The sequence below is a fragment of the Coffea arabica genome, chromosome 11e, assembly GCF_036785885.1.
Source record: "Coffea arabica cultivar ET-39 chromosome 11e, Coffea Arabica ET-39 HiFi, whole genome shotgun sequence".
Lineage (NCBI taxonomy): Eukaryota > Viridiplantae > Streptophyta > Magnoliopsida > Gentianales > Rubiaceae > Coffea > Coffea arabica.
In genome coordinates this window covers 39,632,682-39,651,013 of record NC_092331.1, presented here as the reverse complement: position 1 = coordinate 39,651,013, position 18,332 = coordinate 39,632,682, and the positions used below count along the sequence as shown (strand labels likewise).

General features: G+C 39.6%; 15 non-coding genes across 15 annotated transcripts; all 15 read right to left on the bottom strand.

The window, feature by feature from the left end:
- Positions 1–351: 351 nt before the first annotated feature.
- Positions 352–470, bottom strand: LOC140025291 (5S ribosomal RNA). Its single transcript, XR_011829234.1, has one exon. It is a non-coding gene; the product is annotated as a 5S ribosomal RNA (ribosomal RNA).
- A 1,125-nt stretch (positions 471–1,595) lies between these two features.
- LOC140025280 (5S ribosomal RNA) lies at positions 1,596–1,714 on the bottom strand. Its single transcript, XR_011829222.1, has one exon. It is a non-coding gene; the product is annotated as a 5S ribosomal RNA (ribosomal RNA).
- A 1,135-nt stretch (positions 1,715–2,849) lies between these two features.
- On the bottom strand, positions 2,850–2,968 carry LOC140025269 (5S ribosomal RNA). Its single transcript, XR_011829211.1, has one exon. It is a non-coding gene; the product is annotated as a 5S ribosomal RNA (ribosomal RNA).
- A 1,125-nt stretch (positions 2,969–4,093) lies between these two features.
- LOC140025258 (5S ribosomal RNA) lies at positions 4,094–4,212 on the bottom strand. The gene has a single exon (XR_011829200.1). It is a non-coding gene; the product is annotated as a 5S ribosomal RNA (ribosomal RNA).
- Positions 4,213–5,337: 1,125 nt separating this feature from the next.
- On the bottom strand, positions 5,338–5,456 carry LOC140025247 (5S ribosomal RNA). Its single transcript, XR_011829189.1, has one exon. It is a non-coding gene; the product is annotated as a 5S ribosomal RNA (ribosomal RNA).
- Positions 5,457–6,581: 1,125 nt separating this feature from the next.
- LOC140025236 (5S ribosomal RNA) lies at positions 6,582–6,700 on the bottom strand. The gene has a single exon (XR_011829178.1). It is a non-coding gene; the product is annotated as a 5S ribosomal RNA (ribosomal RNA).
- Positions 6,701–7,825: 1,125 nt separating this feature from the next.
- Positions 7,826–7,944, bottom strand: LOC140025225 (5S ribosomal RNA). Its single transcript, XR_011829167.1, has one exon. It is a non-coding gene; the product is annotated as a 5S ribosomal RNA (ribosomal RNA).
- A 1,135-nt stretch (positions 7,945–9,079) lies between these two features.
- On the bottom strand, positions 9,080–9,198 carry LOC140025214 (5S ribosomal RNA). The gene has a single exon (XR_011829156.1). It is a non-coding gene; the product is annotated as a 5S ribosomal RNA (ribosomal RNA).
- Positions 9,199–10,323: 1,125 nt separating this feature from the next.
- On the bottom strand, positions 10,324–10,442 carry LOC140025203 (5S ribosomal RNA). The gene has a single exon (XR_011829145.1). It is a non-coding gene; the product is annotated as a 5S ribosomal RNA (ribosomal RNA).
- A 1,125-nt stretch (positions 10,443–11,567) lies between these two features.
- On the bottom strand, positions 11,568–11,686 carry LOC140025192 (5S ribosomal RNA). The gene has a single exon (XR_011829134.1). It is a non-coding gene; the product is annotated as a 5S ribosomal RNA (ribosomal RNA).
- Positions 11,687–12,811: 1,125 nt separating this feature from the next.
- On the bottom strand, positions 12,812–12,930 carry LOC140025180 (5S ribosomal RNA). Its single transcript, XR_011829122.1, has one exon. It is a non-coding gene; the product is annotated as a 5S ribosomal RNA (ribosomal RNA).
- A 1,125-nt stretch (positions 12,931–14,055) lies between these two features.
- Positions 14,056–14,174, bottom strand: LOC140025169 (5S ribosomal RNA). Its single transcript, XR_011829111.1, has one exon. It is a non-coding gene; the product is annotated as a 5S ribosomal RNA (ribosomal RNA).
- Positions 14,175–15,299: 1,125 nt separating this feature from the next.
- On the bottom strand, positions 15,300–15,418 carry LOC140025158 (5S ribosomal RNA). The gene has a single exon (XR_011829100.1). It is a non-coding gene; the product is annotated as a 5S ribosomal RNA (ribosomal RNA).
- A 1,125-nt stretch (positions 15,419–16,543) lies between these two features.
- LOC140025155 (5S ribosomal RNA) lies at positions 16,544–16,662 on the bottom strand. The gene has a single exon (XR_011829097.1). It is a non-coding gene; the product is annotated as a 5S ribosomal RNA (ribosomal RNA).
- Positions 16,663–17,787: 1,125 nt separating this feature from the next.
- LOC140025154 (5S ribosomal RNA) lies at positions 17,788–17,906 on the bottom strand. The gene has a single exon (XR_011829096.1). It is a non-coding gene; the product is annotated as a 5S ribosomal RNA (ribosomal RNA).
- Positions 17,907–18,332: the final 426 nt, after the last annotated feature.

Sequence of the window (18,332 nt, the reverse complement as noted above, 5' to 3'; positions counted from 1 at the left end):
TTGACCCGAAATCGACCGGTTTTCTTTTCGGGTTCATCGGGTCCAACCCGATTCTGACCGGAATTCCCGAAACCTCAACCCAAACCCATTAATTTCGTGTTAGGTTCGTGTCGTGTTTTCAGGTCGTGTCGAAAATTGCCACCCCTAGTTGCGGTGATACATTTGCGCCGACAAATTTGAGCGACGATCCGGGCTTTGATCGAGCCGTACCGTTCCTGATTTGTCTCGCGCCTTCAGATCCTCCTTCACGCTTCGACAAGAAGCAAAATATTAAGCAATCGTTCCGACGGAGCTAAATTACTACAGGATAAAGATCGAATAGGAAATTTGGATTTCGAAACAAAAAAGAGAGGGGTGCAACACGAGGACTTCCCAGGGGGTCACCCATCCTAGTACTACTCTCGCCCAAGCACGCTTAACTTCGGAGTTCTGATGGGATCCGGTGCATTAGTGCTGGTATGATCGCACCCGCCATGTTCCTTTCGCTTTATTCTTTTAAACTACCCCGTCCTGCGAAGCAGTGTGGCTTTTCTAGACCGAAATTCATTTTAAGCGTCAATTCAAGCATTTTCCTCTTATCCTTTTATTTATTTACTTTATATTTTTTTTTGTTATTGATTTGCACCCTGTTTTTTTCCCTCATCCCGCAACTCTAAATTATCATGAAATCAATCCTTCACGCTTGCAGTTAGGGGTGGCAATTCGGGTCCAAATCAGGTTGGCGGGTCGGGTTCGGGTCAACAGACCCGCCAGAAAATCTGTTGACCCGAACCCCGACCCGCCAACCCGTGACGGGTCAGGTATGCTGACCCGAACCCGAAAATTTCAGGTTTACGGGGCGGCGGGTCGACCCGAAATGACCCGAAACTTAATTTTAATTTATTAATTTATCACTGTAATTTCTGATAAAATCAATTTCTCACAAAACTAATTACATAATCAAGTAATAAAAATTTAAATAAATGATTCCAAATCAAATCTAAAATAAATTAAACACCGTAAAAGTGTTTTATCCCAAGCAAAATATAAAATAAATTAAAACAATACAAAAGTGAAAAATAATATAATATATTATTTGTCCAAGTATAATAATTTCAACTTCACACAAATTAAATAAATTCGTTTAGGATTAAGTAATTAATGCCTTTGAAAAAAAGAATAACTTAGTTTAGTTAGATAAAATTATTTTTATGTTTATTAAATTATTTTTAATTCGTAAACGGGTCATATCAGGTCACCACGGGTTGACCCGAAATCGACCGATTTTCTTTTCGGGTTCATCGGGTCCAACCCGATTCTGACCCGAATTCCCGAAACCTCAACCCAAACCCATTAATTTCGTGTTAGGTTCGTGTCGTGTTTTCAGGTCGTGTCGAAAATTGCCACCCCTAGTTGCGGTGATACATTTGCGCCGACAAATTTGAGCGACGATCCGGGCTTTGATCGAGCCGTACCGTTCCTGATTTGTCTCGCGCCTTCAGATCCTCCTTCACGCTTCGACAAGAAGCAAAATATTAAGCAATCGTTCCGACGGAGCTAAATTACTACAGGATAAAGAACGAATAGGAAATTTGGATTTCGAAACAAAAAAGAAAGGGGTGCAACACGAGGACTTCCCAGGGGGTCACCCATCCTAGTACTACTCTCGCCCAAGCACGCTTAACTTCGGAGTTCTGATGGGATCCGGTGCATTAGTGCTGGTATGATCGCACCCGTCATGTTCCTTTCGCTTTATTCTTTTAAACTACCCCGTCCTGCGAAGCAGTGTGGCTTTTCTAGACCGAAATTCATTTTAAGCGTCAATTCAAGCATTTTCCTCTTATCCTTTTATTTATTTACTTTATATTTTTTTTTGTTATTGATTTGCACCCTGTTTTTTTCCCTCATCCCGCAACTCTAAATTATCATGAAATCAATCCTTCACGCTTGCAGTTAGGGGTGGCAATTCGGGTCCAAATCAGGTTGGCGGGTCGGGTTCGGGTCAACAGACCCGCCAGAAAATCTGTTGACCCGAACCCCGACCCGCCAACCCGTGACGGGTCAGGTATGCTGACCCGAACCCGAAAATTTCAGGTTTACGGGGCGGCGGGTCGACCCGAAATGACCCGAAACTTAATTTTAATTTATTAATTTATCACTGTAATTTCTAATAAAATCAATTTCTCACAAAACTAATTACATAATCAAGTAATAAAAATTTAAATAAATGATTCCAAATCAAATCTAAAATAAATTAAACACCGTAAAAGTGTTTTATCCCAAGCAAAATATAAAATAAATTAAAACAATACAAAAGTGAAAAATAATATAATATATTATTTGTCCAAGTATAATAATTTCAACTTCACACAAATTAAATAAATTCGTTTAGGATTAAGTAATTAATGCCTTTGAAAAAAAGAATAACTTAGTTTAGTTAGATAAAATTATTTTTATGTTTATTAAATTATTTTTAATTCGTAAACGGGTCATATCGGGTCATATCAGGTCACCACGGGTTGACCCGAAATCGACCGGTTTTCTTTTCGGGTTCATCGGGTCCAACCCGATTCTGACCCGAATTCCCGAAACCTCAACCCAAACCCATTAATTTCGTGTTAGGTTCGTGTCGTGTTTTCAGGTCGTGTCGAAAATTGCCACCCCTAGTTGCGGTGATACATTTGCGCCGACAAATTTGAGCGACGATCCGGGCTTTGATCGAGCCGTACCGTTCCTGATTTGTCTCGCGCCTTCAGATCCTCCTTCACGCTTCGACAAGAAGCAAAATATTAAGCAATCGTTCCGACGGAGCTAAATTACTACAGGATAAAGAACGAATAGGAAATTTGGATTTCGAAACAAAAAAGAGAGGGGTGCAACACGAGGACTTCCCAGGGGGTCACCCATCCTAGTACTACTCTCGCCCAAGCACGCTTAACTTCGGAGTTCTGATGGGATCCGGTGCATTAGTGCTGGTATGATCGCACCCGCCATGTTCCTTTCGCTTTATTCTTTTAAACTACCCCGTCCTGCGAAGCAGTGTGGCTTTTCTAGACCGAAATTCATTTTAAGCGTCAATTCAAGCATTTTCCTCTTATCCTTTTATTTAGTTACTTTATATTTTTTTTTGTTATTGATTTGCACCCTGTTTTTTTCCCTCATCCCGCAACTCTAAATTATCATGAAATCAATCCTTCACGCTTGCAGTTAGGGGTGGCAATTCGGGTCCAAATCAGGTTGGCGGGTCGGGTTCGGGTCAACAGACCCGCCAGAAAATCTGTTGACCCGAACCCCGACCCGCCAACCCGTGACGGGTCAGGTATGCTGACCCGAACCCGAAAATTTCAGGTTTACGGGGCGGCGGGTCGACCCGAAATGACCCGAAACTTAATTTTAATTTATTAATTTATCACTGTAATTTCTAATAAAATCAATTTCTCACAAAACTAATTACATAATCAAGTAATAAAAATTTAAATAAATGATTCCAAATCAAATCTAAAATAAATTAAACACCGTAAAAGTGTTTTATCCCAAGCAAAATATAAAATAAATTAAAACAATACAAAAGTGAAAAATAATATAATATATTATTTGTCCAAGTATAATAATTTCAACTTCACACAAATTAAATAAATTCGTTTAGGATTAAGTAATTAATGCCTTTGAAAAAAAGAATAACTTAGTTTAGTTAGATAAAATTATTTTTATGTTTATTAAATTATTTTTAATTCGTAAACGGGTCATATCAGGTCACCACGGGTTGACCCGAAATCGACCGGTTTTCTTTTCGGATTCATCGGGTCCAACCCGATTCTGACCCGAATTCCCGAAACCTCAACCCAAACCCATTAATTTCGTGTTAGGTTCGTGTCGTGTTTTCAGGTCGTGTCGAAAATTGCCACCCCTAGTTGCGGTGATACATTTGCGCCGACAAATTTGAGCGACGATCCGGGCTTTGATCGAGCCGTACCGTTCCTTATTTGTCTCGCGCCTTCAGATCCTCCTTCACGCTTCGACAAGAAGCAAAATATTAAGCAATCGTTCCGACGGAGCTAAATTACTACAGGATAAAGAACGAATAGGAAATTTGGATTTCGAAACAAAAAAGAGAGGGGTGCAACACGAGGACTTCCCAGGGGGTCACCCATCCTAGTACTACTCTCGCCCAAGCACGCTTAACTTCGGAGTTCTGATGGGATCCGGTGCATTAGTGCTGGTATGATCGCACCCGCCATGTTCCTTTCGCTTTATTCTTTTAAACTACCCCGTCCTGCGAAGCAGTGTGGCTTTTCTAGACCGAAATTCATTTTAAGCGTCAATTCAAGCATTTTCCTCTTATCCTTTTATTTATTTACTTTATATTTTTTTTTGTTATTGATTTGCACCCTGTTTTTTTCCCTCATCCCGCAACTCTAAATTATCATGAAATCAATCCTTCACGCTTGCAGTTAGGGGTGGCAATTCGGGTCCAAATCAGGTTGGCGGGTCGGGTTCGGGTCAACAGACCCGCCAGAAAATCTGTTGACCCGAACCCCGACCCGCCAACCCGTGACGGGTCAGGTATGCTGACCCGAACCCGAAAATTTCAGGTTTACGGGGCGGCGGGTCGACCCGAAATGACCCGAAACTTAATTTTAATTTATTAATTTATCACTGTAATTTCTAATAAAATCAATTTCTCACAAAACTAATTACATAATCAAGTAATAAAAATTTAAATAAATGATTCCAAATCAAATCTAAAATAAATTAAACACCGTAAAAGTGTTTTATCCCAAGCAAAATATAAAATAAATTAAAACAATACAAAAGTGAAAAATAATATAATATATTATTTGTCCAAGTATAATAATTTCAACTTCACACAAATTAAATAAATTCGTTTAGGATTAAGTAATTAATGCCTTTGAAAAAAAGAATAACTTAGTTTAGTTAGATAAAATTATTTTTATGTTTATTAAATTATTTTTAATTCGTAAACGGGTCATATCAGGTCACCACGGGTTGACCCGAAATCGACCGATTTTCTTTTCGGGTTCATCGGGTCCAACCCGATTCTGACCCGAATTCCCGAAACCTCAACCCAAACCCATTAATTTCGTGTTAGGTTCGTGTCGTGTTTTCAGGTCGTGTCGAAAATTGCCACCCCTAGTTGCGGTGATACATTTGCGCCGACAAATTTGAGCGACGATCCGGGCTTTGATCGAGCCGTACCGTTCCTGATTTGTCTCGCGCCTTCAGATCCTCCTTCACGCTTCGACAAGAAGCAAAATATTAAGCAATCGTTCCGACGGAGCTAAATTACTACAGGATAAAGAACGAATAGGAAATTTGGATTTCGAAACAAAAAAGAAAGGGGTGCAACACGAGGACTTCCCAGGGGGTCACCCATCCTAGTACTACTCTCGCCCAAGCACGCTTAACTTCGGAGTTCTGATGGGATCCGGTGCATTAGTGCTGGTATGATCGCACCCGTCATGTTCCTTTCGCTTTATTCTTTTAAACTACCCCGTCCTGCGAAGCAGTGTGGCTTTTCTAGACCGAAATTCATTTTAAGCGTCAATTCAAGCATTTTCCTCTTATCCTTTTATTTATTTACTTTATATTTTTTTTTGTTATTGATTTGCACCCTGTTTTTTTCCCTCATCCCGCAACTCTAAATTATCATGAAATCAATCCTTCACGCTTGCAGTTAGGGGTGGCAATTCGGGTCCAAATCAGGTTGGCGGGTCGGGTTCGGGTCAACAGACCCGCCAGAAAATCTGTTGACCCGAACCCCGACCCGCCAACCCGTGACGGGTCAGGTATGCTGACCCGAACCCGAAAATTTCAGGTTTACGGGGCGGCGGGTCGACCCGAAATGACCCGAAACTTAATTTTAATTTATTAATTTATCACTGTAATTTCTAATAAAATCAATTTCTCACAAAACTAATTACATAATCAAGTAATAAAAATTTAAATAAATGATTCCAAATCAAATCTAAAATAAATTAAACACCGTAAAAGTGTTTTATCCCAAGCAAAATATAAAATAAATTAAAACAATACAAAAGTGAAAAATAATATAATATATTATTTGTCCAAGTATAATAATTTCAACTTCACACAAATTAAATAAATTCGTTTAGGATTAAGTAATTAATGCCTTTGAAAAAAAGAATAACTTAGTTTAGTTAGATAAAATTATTTTTATGTTTATTAAATTATTTTTAATTCGTAAACGGGTCATATCAGGTCACCACGGGTTGACCCGAAATCGACCGGTTTGCTTTTCGGATTCATCGGGTCCAACCCGATTCTGACCCGAATTCCCGAAACCTCAACCCAAACCCATTAATTTCGTGTTAGGTTCGTGTCGTGTTTTCAGGTCGTGTCGAAAATTGCCACCCCTAGTTGCGGTGATACATTTGCGCCGACAAATTTGAGCGACGATCCGGGCTTTGATCGAGCCGTACCGTTCCTTATTTGTCTCGCGCCTTCAGATCCTCCTTCACGCTTCGACAAGAAGCAAAATATTAACCAATCGTTCCGACGGAGCTAAATTACTACAGGATAAAGAACGAATAGGAAATTTGGATTTCGAAACAAAAAAGAGAGGGGTGCAACACGAGGACTTCCCAGGGGGTCACCCATCCTAGTACTACTCTCGCCCAAGCACGCTTAACTTCGGAGTTCTGATGGGATCCGGTGCATTAGTGCTGGTATGATCGCACCCGCCATGTTCCTTTCGCTTTATTCTTTTAAACTACCCCGTCCTGCGAAGCAGTGTGGCTTTTCTAGACCGAAATTCATTTTAAGCGTCAATTCAAGCATTTTCCTCTTATCCTTTTATTTATTTACTTTATATTTTTTTTTGTTATTGATTTGCACCCTGTTTTTTTCCCTCATCCCGCAACTCTAAATTATCATGAAATCAATCCTTCACGCTTGCAGTTAGGGGTGGCAATTCGGGTCCAAATCAGGTTGGCGGGTCGGGTTCGGGTCAACAGACCCGCCAGAAAATCTGTTGACCCGAACCCCGACCCGCCAACCCGTGACGGGTCAGGTATGCTGACCCGAACCCGAAAATTTCAGGTTTACGGGGCGGCGGGTCGACCCGAAATGACCCGAAACTTAATTTTAATTTATTAATTTATCACTGTAATTTCTAATAAAATCAATTTCTCACAAAACTAATTACATAATCAAGTAATAAAAATTTAAATAAATGATTCCAAATCAAATCTAAAATAAATTAAACACCGTAAAAGTGTTTTATCCCAAGCAAAATATAAAATAAATTAAAACAATACAAAAGTGAAAAATAATATAATATATTATTTGTCCAAGTATAATAATTTCAACTTCACACAAATTAAATAAATTCGTTTAGGATTAAGTAATTAATGCCTTTGAAAAAAAGAATAACTTAGTTTAGTTAGATAAAATTATTTTTATGTTTATTAAATTATTTTTAATTCGTAAACGGGTCATATCAGGTCACCACGGGTTGACCCGAAATCGACCGGTTTTCTTTTCGGATTCATCGGGTCCAACCCGATTCTGACCCGAATTCCCGAAACCTCAACCCAAACCCATTAATTTCGTGTTAGGTTCGTGTCGTGTTTTCAGGTCGTGTCGAAAATTGCCACCCCTAGTTGCGGTGATACATTTGCGCCGACAAATTTGAGCGACGATCCGGGCTTTGATCGAGCCGTACCGTTCCTTATTTGTCTCGCGCCTTCAGATCCTCCTTCACGCTTCGACAAGAAGCAAAATATTAAGCAATCGTTCCGACGGAGCTAAATTACAACAGGATAAAGAACGAATAGGAAATTTGGATTTCGAAACAAAAAAGAGAGGGGTGCAACACGAGGACTTCCCAGGGGGTCACCCATCCTAGTACTACTCTCGCCCAAGCACGCTTAACTTCGGAGTTCTGATGGGATCCGGTGCATTAGTGCTGGTATGATCGCACCCGCCATGTTCCTTTCGCTTTATTCTTTTAAACTACCCCGTCCTGCGAAGCAGTGTGGCTTTTCTAGACCGAAATTCATTTTAAGCGTCAATTCAAGCATTTTCCTCTTATCCTTTTATTTATTTACTTTATATTTTTTTTTGTTATTGATTTGCACCCTGTTTTTTTCCCTCATCCCGCAACTCTAAATTATCATGAAATCAATCCTTCACGCTTGCAGTTAGGGGTGGCAATTCGGGTCCAAATCAGGTTGGCGGGTCGGGTTCGGGTCAACAGACCCGCCAGAAAATCTGTTGACCCGAACCCCGACCCGCCAACCCGTGACGGGTCAGGTATGCTGACCCGAACCCGAAAATTTCAGGTTTACGGGGCGGCGGGTCGACCCGAAATGACCCGAAACTTAATTTTAATTTATTAATTTATCACTGTAATTTCTAATAAAATCAATTTCTCACAAAACTAATTACATAATCAAGTAATAAAAATTTAAATAAATGATTCCAAATCAAATCTAAAATAAATTAAACACCGTAAAAGTGTTTTATCCCAAGCAAAATATAAAATAAATTAAAACAATACAAAAGTGAAAAATAATATAATATATTATTTGTCCAAGTATAATAATTTCAACTTCACACAAATTAAATAAATTCGTTTAGGATTAAGTAATTAATGCCTTTGAAAAAAAGAATAACTTAGTTTAGTTAGATAAAATTATTTTTATGTTTATTAAATTATTTTTAATTCGTAAACGGGTCATATCGGGTCATATCAGGTCACCACGGGTTGACCCGAAATCGACCGGTTTTCTTTTCGGGTTCATCGGGTCCAACCCGATTCTGACCCGAATTCCCGAAACCTCAACCCAAACCCATTAATTTCGTGTTAGGTTCGTGTCGTGTTTTCAGGTCGTGTCGAAAATTGCCACCCCTAGTTGCGGTGATACATTTGCGCCGACAAATTTGAGCGACGATCCGGGCTTTGATCGAGCCGTACCGTTCCTGATTTGTCTCGCGCCTTCAGATCCTCCTTCACGCTTCGACAAGAAGCAAAATATTAAGCAATCGTTCCGACGGAGCTAAATTACTACAGGATAAAGAACGAATAGGAAATTTGGATTTCGAAACAAAAAAGAGAGGGGTGCAACACGAGGACTTCCCAGGGGGTCACCCATCCTAGTACTACTCTCGCCCAAGCACGCTTAACTTCGGAGTTCTGATGGGATCCGGTGCATTAGTGCTGGTATGATCGCACCCGCCATGTTCCTTTCGCTTTATTCTTTTAAACTACCCCGTCCTGCGAAGCAGTGTGGCTTTTCTAGACCGAAATTCATTTTAAGCGTCAATTCAAGCATTTTCCTCTTATCCTTTTATTTAGTTACTTTATATTTTTTTTTGTTATTGATTTGCACCCTGTTTTTTTCCCTCATCCCGCAACTCTAAATTATCATGAAATCAATCCTTCACGCTTGCAGTTAGGGGTGGCAATTCGGGTCCAAATCAGGTTGGCGGGTCGGGTTCGGGTCAACAGACCCGCCAGAAAATCTGTTGACCCGAACCCCGACCCGCCAACCCGTGACGGGTCAGGTATGCTGACCCGAACCCGAAAATTTCAGGTTTACGGGGCGGCGGGTCGACCCGAAATGACCCGAAACTTAATTTTAATTTATTAATTTATCACTGTAATTTCTAATAAAATCAATTTCTCACAAAACTAATTACATAATCAAGTAATAAAAATTTAAATAAATGATTCCAAATCAAATCTAAAATAAATTAAACACCGTAAAAGTGTTTTATCCCAAGCAAAATATAAAATAAATTAAAACAATACAAAAGTGAAAAATAATATAATATATTATTTGTCCAAGTATAATAATTTCAACTTCACACAAATTAAATAAATTCGTTTAGGATTAAGTAATTAATGCCTTTGAAAAAAAGAATAACTTAGTTTAGTTAGATAAAATTATTTTTATGTTTATTAAATTATTTTTAATTCGTAAACGGGTCATATCAGGTCACCACGGGTTGACCCGAAATCGACCGGTTTTCTTTTCGGATTCATCGGGTCCAACCCGATTCTGACCCGAATTCCCGAAACCTCAACCCAAACCCATTAATTTCGTGTTAGGTTCGTGTCGTGTTTTCAGGTCGTGTCGAAAATTGCCACCCCTAGTTGCGGTGATACATTTGCGCCGACAAATTTGAGCGACGATCCGGGCTTTGATCGAGCCGTACCGTTCCTTATTTGTCTCGCGCCTTCAGATCCTCCTTCACGCTTCGACAAGAAGCAAAATATTAAGCAATCGTTCCGACGGAGCTAAATTACTACAGGATAAAGAACGAATAGGAAATTTGGATTTCGAAACAAAAAAGAGAGGGGTGCAACACGAGGACTTCCCAGGGGGTCACCCATCCTAGTACTACTCTCGCCCAAGCACGCTTAACTTCGGAGTTCTGATGGGATCCGGTGCATTAGTGCTGGTATGATCGCACCCGCCATGTTCCTTTCGCTTTATTCTTTTAAACTACCCCGTCCTGCGAAGCAGTGTGGCTTTTCTAGACCGAAATTCATTTTAAGCGTCAATTCAAGCATTTTCCTCTTATCCTTTTATTTATTTACTTTATATTTTTTTTTGTTATTGATTTGCACCCTGTTTTTTTCCCTCATCCCGCAACTCTAAATTATCATGAAATCAATCCTTCACGCTTGCAGTTAGGGGTGGCAATTCGGGTCCAAATCAGGTTGGCGGGTCGGGTTCGGGTCAACAGACCCGCCAGAAAATCTGTTGACCCGAACCCCGACCCGCCAACCCGTGACGGGTCAGGTATGCTGACCCGAACCCGAAAATTTCAGGTTTACGGGGCGGCGGGTCGACCCGAAATGACCCGAAACTTAATTTTAATTTATTAATTTATCACTGTAATTTCTAATAAAATCAATTTCTCACAAAACTAATTACATAATCAAGTAATAAAAATTTAAATAAATGATTCCAAATCAAATCTAAAATAAATTAAACACCGTAAAAGTGTTTTATCCCAAGCAAAATATAAAATAAATTAAAACAATACAAAAGTGAAAAATAATATAATATATTATTTGTCCAAGTATAATAATTTCAACTTCACACAAATTAAATAAATTCGTTTAGGATTAAGTAATTAATGCCTTTGAAAAAAAGAATAACTTAGTTTAGTTAGATAAAATTATTTTTATGTTTATTAAATTATTTTTAATTCGTAAACGGGTCATATCAGGTCACCACGGGTTGACCCGAAATCGACCGATTTTCTTTTCGGGTTCATCGGGTCCAACCCGATTCTGACCCGAATTCCCGAAACCTCAACCCAAACCCATTAATTTCGTGTTAGGTTCGTGTCGTGTTTTCAGGTCGTGTCGAAAATTGCCACCCCTAGTTGCGGTGATACATTTGCGCCGACAAATTTGAGCGACGATCCGGGCTTTGATCGAGCCGTACCGTTCCTGATTTGTCTCGCGCCTTCAGATCCTCCTTCACGCTTCGACAAGAAGCAAAATATTAAGCAATCGTTCCGACGGAGCTAAATTACTACAGGATAAAGAACGAATAGGAAATTTGGATTTCGAAACAAAAAAGAAAGGGGTGCAACACGAGGACTTCCCAGGGGGTCACCCATCCTAGTACTACTCTCGCCCAAGCACGCTTAACTTCGGAGTTCTGATGGGATCCGGTGCATTAGTGCTGGTATGATCGCACCCGTCATGTTCCTTTCGCTTTATTCTTTTAAACTACCCCGTCCTGCGAAGCAGTGTGGCTTTTCTAGACCGAAATTCATTTTAAGCGTCAATTCAAGCATTTTCCTCTTATCCTTTTATTTATTTACTTTATATTTTTTTTTGTTATTGATTTGCACCCTGTTTTTTTCCCTCATCCCGCAACTCTAAATTATCATGAAATCTATCCTTCACGCTTGCAGTTAGGGGTGGCAATTCGGGTCCAAATCAGGTTGGCGGGTCGGGTTCGGGTCAACAGACCCGCCAGAAAATCTGTTGACCCGAACCCCGACCCGCCAACCCGTGACGGGTCAGGTATGCTGACCCGAACCCGAAAATTTCAGGTTTACGGGGCGGCGGGTCGACCCGAAATGACCCGAAACTTAATTTTAATTTATTAATTTATCACTGTAATTTCTAATAAAATCAATTTCTCACAAAACTAATTACATAATCAAGTAATAAAAATTTAAATAAATGATTCCAAATCAAATCTAAAATAAATTAAACACCGTAAAAGTGTTTTATCCCAAGCAAAATATAAAATAAATTAAAACAATACAAAAGTGAAAAATAATATAATATATTATTTGTCCAAGTATAATAATTTCAACTTCACACAAATTAAATAAATTCGTTTAGGATTAAGTAATTAATGCCTTTGAAAAAAAGAATAACTTAGTTTAGTTAGATAAAATTATTTTTATGTTTATTAAATTATTTTTAATTCGTAAACGGGTCATATCAGGTCACCACGGGTTGACCCGAAATCGACCGGTTTGCTTTTCGGATTCATCGGGTCCAACCCGATTCTGACCCGAATTCCCGAAACCTCAACCCAAACCCATTAATTTCGTGTTAGGTTCGTGTCGTGTTTTCAGGTCGTGTCGAAAATTGCCACCCCTAGTTGCGGTGATACATTTGCGCCGACAAATTTGAGCGACGATCCGGGCTTTGATCGAGCCGTACCGTTCCTTATTTGTCTCGCGCCTTCAGATCCTCCTTCACGCTTCGACAAGAAGCAAAATATTAACCAATCGTTCCGACGGAGCTAAATTACTACAGGATAAAGAACGAATAGGAAATTTGGATTTCGAAACAAAAAAGAGAGGGGTGCAACACGAGGACTTCCCAGGGGGTCACCCATCCTAGTACTACTCTCGCCCAAGCACGCTTAACTTCGGAGTTCTGATGGGATCCGGTGCATTAGTGCTGGTATGATCGCACCCGCCATGTTCCTTTCGCTTTATTCTTTTAAACTACCCCGTCCTGCGAAGCAGTGTGGCTTTTCTAGACCGAAATTCATTTTAAGCGTCAATTCAAGCATTTTCCTCTTATCCTTTTATTTATTTACTTTATATTTTTTTTTGTTATTGATTTGCACCCTGTTTTTTTCCCTCATCCCGCAACTCTAAATTATCATGAAATCAATCCTTCACGCTTGCAGTTAGGGGTGGCAATTCGGGTCCAAATCAGGTTGGCGGGTCGGGTTCGGGTCAACAGACCCGCCAGAAAATCTGTTGACCCGAACCCCGACCCGCCAACCCGTGACGGGTCAGGTATGCTGACCCGAACCCGAAAATTTCAGGTTTACGGGGCGGCGGGTCGACCCGAAATGACCCGAAACTTAATTTTAATTTATTAATTTATCACTGTAATTTCTAATAAAATCAATTTCTCACAAAACTAATTACATAATCAAGTAATAAAAATTTAAATAAATGATTCCAAATCAAATCTAAAATAAATTAAACACCGTAAAAGTGTTTTATCCCAAGCAAAATATAAAATAAATTAAAACAATACAAAAGTGAAAAATAATATAATATATTATTTGTCCAAGTATAATAATTTCAACTTCACACAAATTAAATAAATTCGTTTAGGATTAAGTAATTAATGCCTTTGAAAAAAAGAATAACTTAGTTTAGTTAGATAAAATTATTTTTATGTTTATTAAATTATTTTTAATTCGTAAACGGGTCATATCAGGTCACCACGGGTTGACCCGAAATCGACCGGTTTTCTTTTCGGATTCATCGGGTCCAACCCGATTCTGACCCGAATTCCCGAAACCTCAACCCAAACCCATTAATTTCGTGTTAGGTTCGTGTCGTGTTTTCAGGTCGTGTCGAAAATTGCCACCCCTAGTTGCGGTGATACATTTGCGCCGACAAATTTGAGCGACGATCCGGGCTTTGATCGAGCCGTACCGTTCCTTATTTGTCTCGCGCCTTCAGATCCTCCTTCACGCTTCGACAAGAAGCAAAATATTAAGCAATCGTTCCGACGGAGCTAAATTACAACAGGATAAAGAACGAATAGGAAATTTGGATTTCGAAACAAAAAAGAGAGGGGTGCAACACGAGGACTTCCCAGGGGGTCACCCATCCTAGTACTACTCTCGCCCAAGCACGCTTAACTTCGGAGTTCTGATGGGATCCGGTGCATTAGTGCTGGTATGATCGCACCCGCCATGTTCCTTTCGCTTTATTCTTTTAAACTACCCCGTCCTGCGAAGCAGTGTGGCTTTTCTAGACCGAAATTCATTTTAAGCGTCAATTCAAGCATTTTCCTCTTATCCTTTTATTTATTTACTTTATATTTTTTTTTGTTATTGATTTGCACCCTGTTTTTTTCCCTCATCCCGCAACTCTAAATTATCATGAAATCAATCCTTCACGCTTGCAGTTAGGGGTGGCAATTCGGGTCCAAATCAGGTTGGCGGGTCGGGTTCGGGTCAACAGACCCGCCAGAAAATCTGTTGACCCGAACCCCGACCCGCCAACCCGTGACGGGTCAGGTATGCTGACCCGAACCCGAAAATTTCAGGTTTACGGGGCGGCGGGTCGACCCGAAATGACCCGAAACTTAATTTTAATTTATTAATTTATCACTGTAATTTCTAATAAAATCAATTTCTCACAAAACTAATTACATAATCAAGTAATAAAAATTTAAATAAATGATTCCAAATCAAATCTAAAATAAATTAAACACCGTAAAAGTGTTTTATCCCAAGCAAAATATAAAATAAATTAAAACAATACAAAAGTGAAAAATAATATAATATATTATTTGTCCAAGTATAATAATTTCAACTTCACACAAATTAAATAAATTCGTTTAGGATTAAGTAATTAATGCCTTTGAAAAAAAGAATAACTTAGTTTAGTTAGATAAAATTATTTTTATGTTTATTAAATTATTTTTAATTCGTAAACGGGTCATATCAGGTCACCACGGGTTGACCCGAAATCGACCGGTTTTCTTTTCGGATTCATCGGGTCCAACCCGATTCTGACCCGAATTCCCGAAACCTCAACCCAAACCCATTAATTTCGTGTTAGGTTCGTGTCGTGTTTTCAGGTCGTGTCGAAAATTGCCACCCCTAGTTGCGGTGATACATTTGCGCCGACAAATTTGAGCGACGATCCGGGCTTTGATCGAGCCGTACCGTTCCTTATTTGTCTCGCGCCTTCAGATCCTCCTTCACGCTTCGACAAGAAGCAAAATATTAACCAATCGTTCCGACGGAGCTAAATTACTACAGGATAAAGAACGAATAGGAAATTTGGATTTCGAAACAAAAAAGAGAGGGGTGCAACACGAGGACTTCCCAGGGGGTCACCCATCCTAGTACTACTCTCGCCCAAGCACGCTTAACTTCGGAGTTCTGATGGGATCCGGTGCATTAGTGCTGGTATGATCGCACCCACCATGTTCCTTTCGCTTTATTCTTTTAAACTACCCCGTCCTGCGAAGCAGTGTGGCTTTTCTAGACCGAAATTCATTTTAAGCGTCAATTCAAGCATTTTCCTCTTATCCTTTTATTTATTTACTTTATATTTTTTTTTGTTATTGATTTGCACCCTGTTTTTTTCCCTCATCCCGCAACTCTAAATTATCATGAAATCAATCCTTCACGCTTGCAGTTAGGGGTGGCAATTCGGGTCCAAATCAGGTTGGCGGGTCGGGTTCGGGTCAACAGACCCGCCAGAAAATCTGTTGACCCGAACCCCGACCCGCCAACCCGTGACGGGTCAGGTATGCTGACCCGAACCCGAAAATTTCAGGTTTACGGGGCGGCGGGTCGACCCGAAATGACCCGAAACTTAATTTTAATTTATTAATTTATCACTGTAATTTCTAATAAAATCAATTTCTCACAAAACTAATTACATAATCAAGTAATAAAAATTTAAATAAATGATTCCAAATCAAATCTAAAATAAATTAAACACCGTAAAAGTGTTTTATCCCAAGCAAAATATAAAATAAATTAAAACAATACAAAAGTGAAAAATAATATAATATATTATTTGTCCAAGTATAATAATTTCAACTTCACACAAATTAAATAAATTCGTTTAGGATTAAGTAATTAATGCCTTTGAAAAAAAGAATAACTTAGTTTAGTTAGATAAAATTATTTTTATGTTTATTAAATTATTTTTAATTCGTAAACGGGTCATATCAGGTCACCACGGGTTGACCCGAAATCGACCGATTTTCTTTTCGGGTTCATCGGGTCCAACCCGATTCTGACCCGAATTCCCGAAACCTCAACCCAAACCCATTAATTTCGTGTTAGGTTCGTGTCGTGTTTTCAGGTCGTGTCGAAAATTGCCACCCCTAGTTGCGGTGATACATTTGCGCCGACAAATTTGAGCGACGATCCGGGCTTTGATCGAGCCGTACCGTTCCTGATTTGTCTCGCGCCTTCAGATCCTCCTTCACGCTTCGACAAGAAGCAAAATATTAAGCAATCGTTCCGACGGAGCTAAATTACTACAGGATAAAGAACGAATAGGAAATTTGGATTTCGAAACAAAAAAGAAAGGGGTGCAACACGAGGACTTCCCAGGGGGTCACCCATCCTAGTACTACTCTCGCCCAAGCACGCTTAACTTCGGAGTTCTGATGGGATCCGGTGCATTAGTGCTGGTATGATCGCACCCGTCATGTTCCTTTCGCTTTATTCTTTTAAACTACCCCGTCCTGCGAAGCAGTGTGGCTTTTCTAGACCGAAATTCATTTTAAGCGTCAATTCAAGCATTTTCCTCTTATCCTTTTATTTATTTACTTTATATTTTTTTTTGTTATTGATTTGCACCCTGTTTTTTTCCCTCATCCCGCAACTCTAAATTATCATGAAATCAATCCTTCACGCTTGCAGTTAGGGGTGGCAATTCGGGTCCAAATCAGGTTGGCGGGTCGGGTTCGGGTCAACAGACCCGCCAGAAAATCTGTTGACCCGAACCCCGACCCGCCAACCCGTGACGGGTCAGGTATGCTGACCCGAACCCGAAAATTTCAGGTTTACGGGGCGGCGGGTCGACCCGAAATGACCCGAAACTTAATTTTAATTTATTAATTTATCACTGTAATTTCTAATAAAATCAATTTCTCACAAAACTAATTACATAATCAAGTAATAAAAATTTAAATAAATGATTCCAAATCAAATCTAAAATAAATTAAACACCGTAAAAGTGTTTTATCCCAAGCAAAATATAAAATAAATTAAAACAATACAAAAGTGAAAAATAATATAATATATTATTTGTCCAAGTATAATAATTTCAACTTCACACAAATTAAATAAATTCGTTTAGGATTAAGTAATTAATGCCTTTGAAAAAAAGAATAACTTAGTTTAGTTAGATAAAATTATTTTTATGTTTATTAAATTATTTTTAATTCGTAAACGGGTCATATCAGGTCACCACGGGTTGACCCGAAATCGACCGGTTTTCTTTTCGGATTCATCGGGTCCAACCCGATTCTGACCCGAATTCCCGAAACCTCAACCCAAACCCATTAATTTCGTGTTAGGTTCGTGTCGTGTTTTCAGGTCGTGTCGAAAATTGCCACCCCTAGTTGCGGTGATACATTTGCGCCGACAAATTTGAGCGACGATCCGGGCTTTGATCGAGCCGTACCGTTCCTTATTTGTCTCGCGCCTTCAGATCCTCCTTCACGCTTCGACAAGAAGCAAAATATTAACCAATCGTTCCGACGGAGCTAAATTACTACAGGATAAAGAACGAATAGGAAATTTGGATTTCGAAACAAAAAAGAGAGGGGTGCAACACGAGGACTTCCCAGGGGGTCACCCATCCTAGTACTACTCTCGCCCAAGCACGCTTAACTTCGGAGTTCTGATGGGATCCGGTGCATTAGTGCTGGTATGATCGCACCCACCATGTTCCTTTCGCTTTATTCTTTTAAACTACCCCGTCCTGCGAAGCAGTGTGGCTTTTCTAGACCGAAATTCATTTTAAGCGTCAATTCAAGCATTTTCCTCTTATCCTTTTATTTATTTACTTTATATTTTTTTTTGTTATTGATTTGCACCCTGTTTTTTTCCCTCATCCCGCAACTCTAAATTATCATGAAATCAATCCTTCACGCTTGCAGTTAGGGGTGGCAATTCGGGTCCAAATCAGGTTGGCGGGTCGGGTTCGGGTCAACAGACCCGCCAGAAAATCTGTTGACCCGAACCCCGACCCGCCAACCCGTGACGGGTCAGGTATGCTGACCCGAACCCGAAAATTTCAGGTTTACGGGGCGGCGGGTCGACCCGAAATGACCCGAAACTTAATTTTAATTTATTAATTTATCACTG